A 6,431-nucleotide genomic window follows, 5' to 3' on the forward strand; every position below is an offset into this window, starting at 1 on the left:
GGGGAATATATATGCATATATTTCCTGTTTACAAATTGGTTTTAATCTTAGTTATTTCCATATAAATAGTACTTGATGTGATTGATGTAATAATTTATTAGCTCTCCAGAAAGGAAGTTGAATATACAATTTAAATGTCAGCGTAAAATGTCAAAAGATGTTTTGCCAATTGAAAATCTATGTAAACGCCCTTTGGGGGCCTAGATCTTAAAGACGCTGTACCCAGATACTAACTGAAGAAGCTAAGATTGAATACAAAATAATCATAGTTTAATACCCAGAAGCTTTGCTATGGGAGGTAAGAATTGATGTAAAAAATTCATGAAAAACAAGTAAAATAATTACACACACACACACACTGAAAATTACTTTCTGTTTATTTTTCTCTGCCCTGAGCCTGCTTTGAGCCATCTATACAGACTTCAATCATGCCATTGTGCTCAGTATTATGCTGCCATCATATTATTTTGGAAGCTGCCACGAGTGAGAGGTGGTAAATCACACTGAATAGAAATATCAGCGCGCTGTGAATGTAAAATTTCAATTTGCTGCAACAAATGCTCATAATTTATAAATTTTAAATCTATTTTAGCCCAACGACCTGCGTGCTGCGTTTTGTGGCATGCCACGCAGCAAGTGATACGAAGAATAGATGCAGGGGTTGCAAGAGTGAGAATCGGGGCGTGTTTTGTTGCTGATTTATCGACGTCGCTGCTGTTGCTGCTGCTGCTGCTGTTGCTGCTGCTGCTGCTGTTGTTGCCATTGTCTGGGTTTTTGGCACTGTTAACCCGATTTTCCACTTTTCGTGCGGCAACGTGAATGGTGCGCGCGGCATGCATGATGATCATGTTTACATTGTGCACCATACCCCTGCCCCCTGCCCCACGCTACCCTAAAAAGAAACCACGGTAGATGTCACTAATGGGGCGCACGTTCAAGTCGAGTCACGTCACCTTTGGCTGCGGCTGCGATTGCGACGAAGAACAGACCGAAACCAGGCCACGACCATGCCAACCAAGACATTGGCAACGGGCGCAAGTCAAACTTTTGCAGTTGACAGCGCAGGACTAGCAAATACTATGTACTACAACAAGTTGAGCTGCAATGCTATTTATATGCAACAAAGGGGCAACTCACTCAGCTTGTGCTATAAGCTAACTCTTGCCTTTTACAAATATAGTTTTAAATCGAATATACCCTGCTCACCACATTGCCGTTTCCTGAGGGTATAAAAACGCATTGGGTAACAAGATCACGTAATGTGCCGCGAGATTTTTGCAATTTCATGTGCCTTGCGTATCGGAAAACTATCTTTCAATTAAATTCCATATCGCGACGCTTCAATTTCAATTCGGCTCGCATGAGTCGCATGGGAGGTAAAAACTGCGATGGCACTTGGCAAAAGTTGTTGATAAATTAATAAAGCAAACAAAGTTTTTGTTAAGCCTAATTTGATTACAAAATTGCAGTGCAAATATTTTCATTGCAATTTCCTATCATTTTAAGCTATTTTGCATATATTTTGCAGCAGCAGCAGCAGCAGCAGCAGCAGCCGCAGCGGCAGCAACACCAACAATGACAGCAACAGAGCAAAACAAAAGCAATAAACAAATATTTGTTGGGTCATGGGCCCAATAATGAAATTTATCGCGTTGTCAAGCCAGTACAATTTTTGGTTTGGAGATTTTCGGTCGAGGTTTGTTGGGTCCGGTGCTTTTTCAACATCATTTAATTTAATTTATTTTTCAGTGAGCCGAGTTGGCCCAGAAATTTATGTAGCAACAAAAACTTTCGCCTTTTTGCCGCTGTTGTCATTTAAAACTAATTTGCATAAAGTGAGTTGCTACGCATTTTTGATTACCTGTAGCCGTCACCGCCCCAATCTCACATATGTCCAAGCGTTTCGCAATAAATTGCCTCCTGATGACTGCCTTTTAAAAGAGCAACCAATCCAGCCCCAGCCCCAGGCCCCACCCAGCCAAGAGCAGCAGCATCAGCAGCAGCAATTCGATTTCATTTTTATGGCGCATAAATTATTCAGACTTCGTCTATAGACTATAAAATGTTGAGGGTCGTTAAGTCGCAACTGTCTATTTTTGCTGTTGTAGCTTTTGTTGTTGTTGTTGTTGCTGTTGTTGTTGCTGTTGTTATTCCTGTGTGGCTGACCTTGTATCCCTTTTTTTTCTAAATAGACAATTTGCCCCTGCTTTACGCACTATTGTCCTGACCAGTTGCTGCTGCTGCGCTAACCCTCTGCCTGTCCCTTTCCTCACATAAAAATCAGTTTAAGCGCATGCCGCAGCGCCTGGATTTATGCTACAGTATTTTGTCCTCGGCCCTCCTTTGATACCCTTAACCCATTAAAGGTGGCATGATTGTTTTGGCCTATAAATAGAAGGAGTGACTACTGATCGATCTGATAAACTACACAAACTAATTCTAAATATTTTTACTAATTTCATTATCCAATTTGCGATCAGTTTTTTAGCTTAAAATGGAAAATACTAAAGGCAGGGTATTTCCCAGTCCATCACTTTTCTCTAGAGTTTTGCTTCTTGTTTTTGTTTCTTTTCGGTCTGCTGTCAACAATTTTACGAGTAAATTGAGAGCCACAATCGTTACGGCAAATCACTTTCAGCTTAGAGTCCATCCAAACAGCGTCACAATTCCGAAACGAAATTGAAACTCCTTCTAGTTTTTGTTGTTTTCTGTCGTTGCTCTTAAAGCCAACAGAACAGAAATGACTTATTTAAGACATAAATACATATTAGATGCTAGCTGTGCAGCAATAGTTAGTGTTTGTCTTATTTTTAATATCTTCTAGAGTTCATTAAAAAGCTCTTTAGTTTTTTTCCTTCATTCCTTTTTGGAATTATCAATATTGAATGAGGGCAGTCACTGGATATCTGGCTGTACGGTGTTTGCTTTAAGAAAGTGCAGCGTCATTGTTGCTCAAAGCAAACAACGTTTGTTCGATGAAGGACAACAAATACGCATGAAGTTGCGCTTTTTGCTATATCGCAGACAATTTGCTGTTTGCCTTTTAAGGCCAAGCAGACGGAAGGATGTGATTGTCCTGGGTCCGAGTGAGTCAGCTCCAAGCAGTGACCCAATTAGTTTAAAAGCTCAGTCGCCGCTCACACTCACACTCACACAGTCACACAGTCACACACGCACGCTGTGCATTTCCCAAGCAATCAATATTATTTGTGCAAATATTTAAACAATGCTCGTAAAGTACTTTCAGCAAGCCTTTCCACTCTCTTGTTGTTCTGCTAGAATTCTTTCTCTTTATTTTCTGCTTTTATTTCATGTCTACTATGGATACGCTTGATTTGCAAATTGCCTAGCAGACGCATTAATAAAATAATATAATGTATGAATAAATAAAATTTAATTTTACGTAAAAACTGACAAAGCAGTCCCCAGTCAAACTCTCTTTCCCACCGTATCTGTATCTATATGTGTCTGTGTGTGTGCGACAACTAGAAACAACTAAAGGCAAATGCGCAAAAAATTGCTTGTTTTGTTTGCTTGAAGTTGTTTTTGTTGTTTTTGCTGTGGCATATTTGAGTGTATTTGCACAAAATACGTGAAATTACGCGAAAAGTTGGCTGACTGTCTGACTCTGTCTCCGTTAGCGCGCCCCGTCGCCCCCGGGCCATCAGTGCGCAAGAATTTGACGTCAAGGCGACGCCAAAGGCAACTCGAGCGCTGGCCAAAGCCTTTGGGAATGAAAGGGAGCCATAGCAAATGGTATTGTGTGTCTTGCCCGATTCTCGCTCGGCTGCCTGGCTGGCAGCTTGTTAGCTGCCGTTGTCCCGAAACAAATGCCATTTAATTTTGATGCCAAAACGTTTGTGAGTTCTGTGTGTGTGTGTATGTGTATACCCGGCGTATGCGCAATATTATAGCTAAATAGTAATTTTTTAAGGGGTATATCACCTGTGCCACACTCGTGCAATTGAAACAAGTAGTTAAACAAAATTATTAATCAGCCTGTGCTTGGTGGGGCATTCGGCAGTTAAACAAACTGCATCAAGAAGTAGGCAACACCAAACACTTTGCAGCGGAAATCTCATTTGTCATGCAGCTGGCCATTTATCAGCTGGCATTTAAAAAGCCATTAAAACCGAATCCGACAAACGTAATAATAAAAAAAGAAAGAAAAAAGTAAAATATTATAAAAAAAAAAGAGAAAAAAAACTGTGTTCAGGCGGCACACAGGAAAAAGGCCTGCCAAAGGCTGCCATGAACCTGGCGCCAAGGCCCGCTGCCAATTCAATTCATAATTTAAAAGCCAGAGCCGATTGCCCAGTCTGCGCCTTGGCGGCCCACCTTTCCCCCCGGCCCGTTGCACGTGAACAGCGCCGAGTCGCAGCAATAAATTAATATAAAAATTCCTCACGCTCAGCCAATAAGAGTGAACATTGAAGCATTTTATCGCAATTGCCAGACGATAGAGACCTCCCAAGTCCAGGCCAGACTCCTCGGAGCAACGCCTGGGCGAGATGTCTGAGATGCCAGCGCACGCGGGCAGTTTTTCTTTGGTCTCCGACCAAGTCGTAAGCTATTTGAGGTATGCACAAATAGAGGAGCGTACATTTAAATCGTTCAACAATTTGAGTCCTTATAGGCAGCGAACGGCTGAGAGAAACTTAGAAATCTTGCTGAGAAACTAACTTGAGATCTTTAGATCGAGTATCACAGAGGTCACCTTTTAGCAGTCAGTAGTTAGTTGCTTCGATTAGACTTGAGTGACTTTTTAAGCGCTCTTCCCTTTTTATTCTCTACCCCCTGTTACACGTGCAATATACCCCACATTTTTCAATAGAGTATATAAATAGCTTGTGGGTATTGCTCACTTAGCTTACCAAAGCTAATTGCAGTCGACATTTAAATCGTTGGGCTCATCGATTTATTTAAAAAGTTGAGCAACAGCGACAACTGAAGGCGATCCCCGTCCCAGCTTTCAGATCTCGCAGAGCCGTAATAAAAAGAGCAAAGTTTTGCATGTGACCTCGTTGGCTGGCGAAACTCTCTCTATCAGGCTGGCAAATGGTTGACTGGCTGCCAATGTCGTCGTGGCGGCAACTTTGTTAATGGTTTTGTCATAAATTTTAATTCGATTGCATCAGTAAGCCCACCCGCACACACACACACACACACACGCACACAAATTGAGTGCGATGCACGGCTCGACGAGCGTGCACCATGAAAAATGCATTAGACAGCAAGCCAGGCCAAGCCAAAGGCCCAAGGCTCGAAACTCCAACTCCAACTGGAACTTCGGTCAGCCATGTGACACACAAGTTTTTGATAGTGCGGCTTTGAGCATGGCTAGACGGCGACGCAGACAGTCTGCTGTTTGAGCGCTCAATTAATTTATGCGGCGTGAAGTCAACTTTGCCGAGCCGCACTTTCCCAAATGAAGTGCAACAAAAATTGAGCTGAAATTTCAGTGAAATTTATATGAAATTTATCTGAAATTTCGTTGAATATTCCGATGGCCACACTTGCCATTTTCCCTTTTGATAGTCTTTGTCATGCTGAAAATGTGCTCAATTAATGAATTTTAAATGCATTGTCATTGTAGCTGTAGCCATCTGTCGGTGTGGTGTGTGCCGTACGTGGCGTATACGTAACGTGATATTTGCAAGTCAACCGGCAAGCCAAGCCGACAAAAGGCATTATTTATCTGCCCAGCCCGAACAGTTACAGTTACAGTGGTTGAATGCCCGCTTACCTGCACTAACAATACAAGCAGCGATCACTGTAACTGCATTTCGTCACACTGTGCGTGCGTGCGTGCGTGCGTGCGCGCGCTACCTGCGCCAAAAGGCTTGTAAGCTGATGCGATGCGGCCAACACGCATTAACTATATGGATAATACCGCCGCGACTGGCATGACAAAAAGAAGAAAAAAAAAAGGAAGAGAGAAGAAATGAAAAGAAACAAAAATAACAAGAAAATGCCTGGCATCCTTCATTACCGTGTCCTGGCCCGGCTCGGCTCGTGTGCCAGCGACGCGTCGGCCAACAAGACGAGCGACAAGACATCCGTAATGTTTTATTGTTGTAACTGTCGCCCGGCGCCCATAATATATAGTCTGTGCCACATCCTGGCATCCATGGCTACATATCGCTTCGTTCGCTCAGCCCGGCTGACACAAATCACATGCAACCTTTTCCTCCAACCAACCAACCAACCAAACCAGTCAACCAGCCAACCCGCCAGCCAGCCAGCCAGCCAGCCAGCCAGCCAGCCAGGAGAAGGAGTGAGAGAAGTCGACGCAGATGGGGGTCGCATTTTTGGTGCTCGTACGTGCCCGCATTGGACAGGTGCGGGTCATGAGCTGGCCCAAGGTTGCGTAAGGTACAAAATTATGTAAGCTTTAAGGCGGAATTAGTGTGCGTCGCATACACTTGAAG

General features: G+C 43.1%; 1 long non-coding RNA gene across 1 annotated transcript; it reads left to right on the forward strand.

Moving 5' to 3' along the window:
* The first annotated feature begins 299 nt into the window (after positions 1–299).
* Positions 300–1,192, forward strand: LOC122757449. Its single transcript, XR_006357484.1, has 2 exons — positions 300–532; positions 593–1,192. It is a non-coding gene; the product is annotated as an uncharacterized LOC122757449 (long non-coding RNA).
* Positions 1,193–6,431: the final 5,239 nt, after the last annotated feature.

Source organism: Drosophila mojavensis, unplaced genomic scaffold, assembly GCF_018153725.1.
Source record: "Drosophila mojavensis isolate 15081-1352.22 unplaced genomic scaffold, ASM1815372v1 contig_74, whole genome shotgun sequence".
Lineage (NCBI taxonomy): Eukaryota > Metazoa > Arthropoda > Insecta > Diptera > Drosophilidae > Drosophila > Drosophila mojavensis.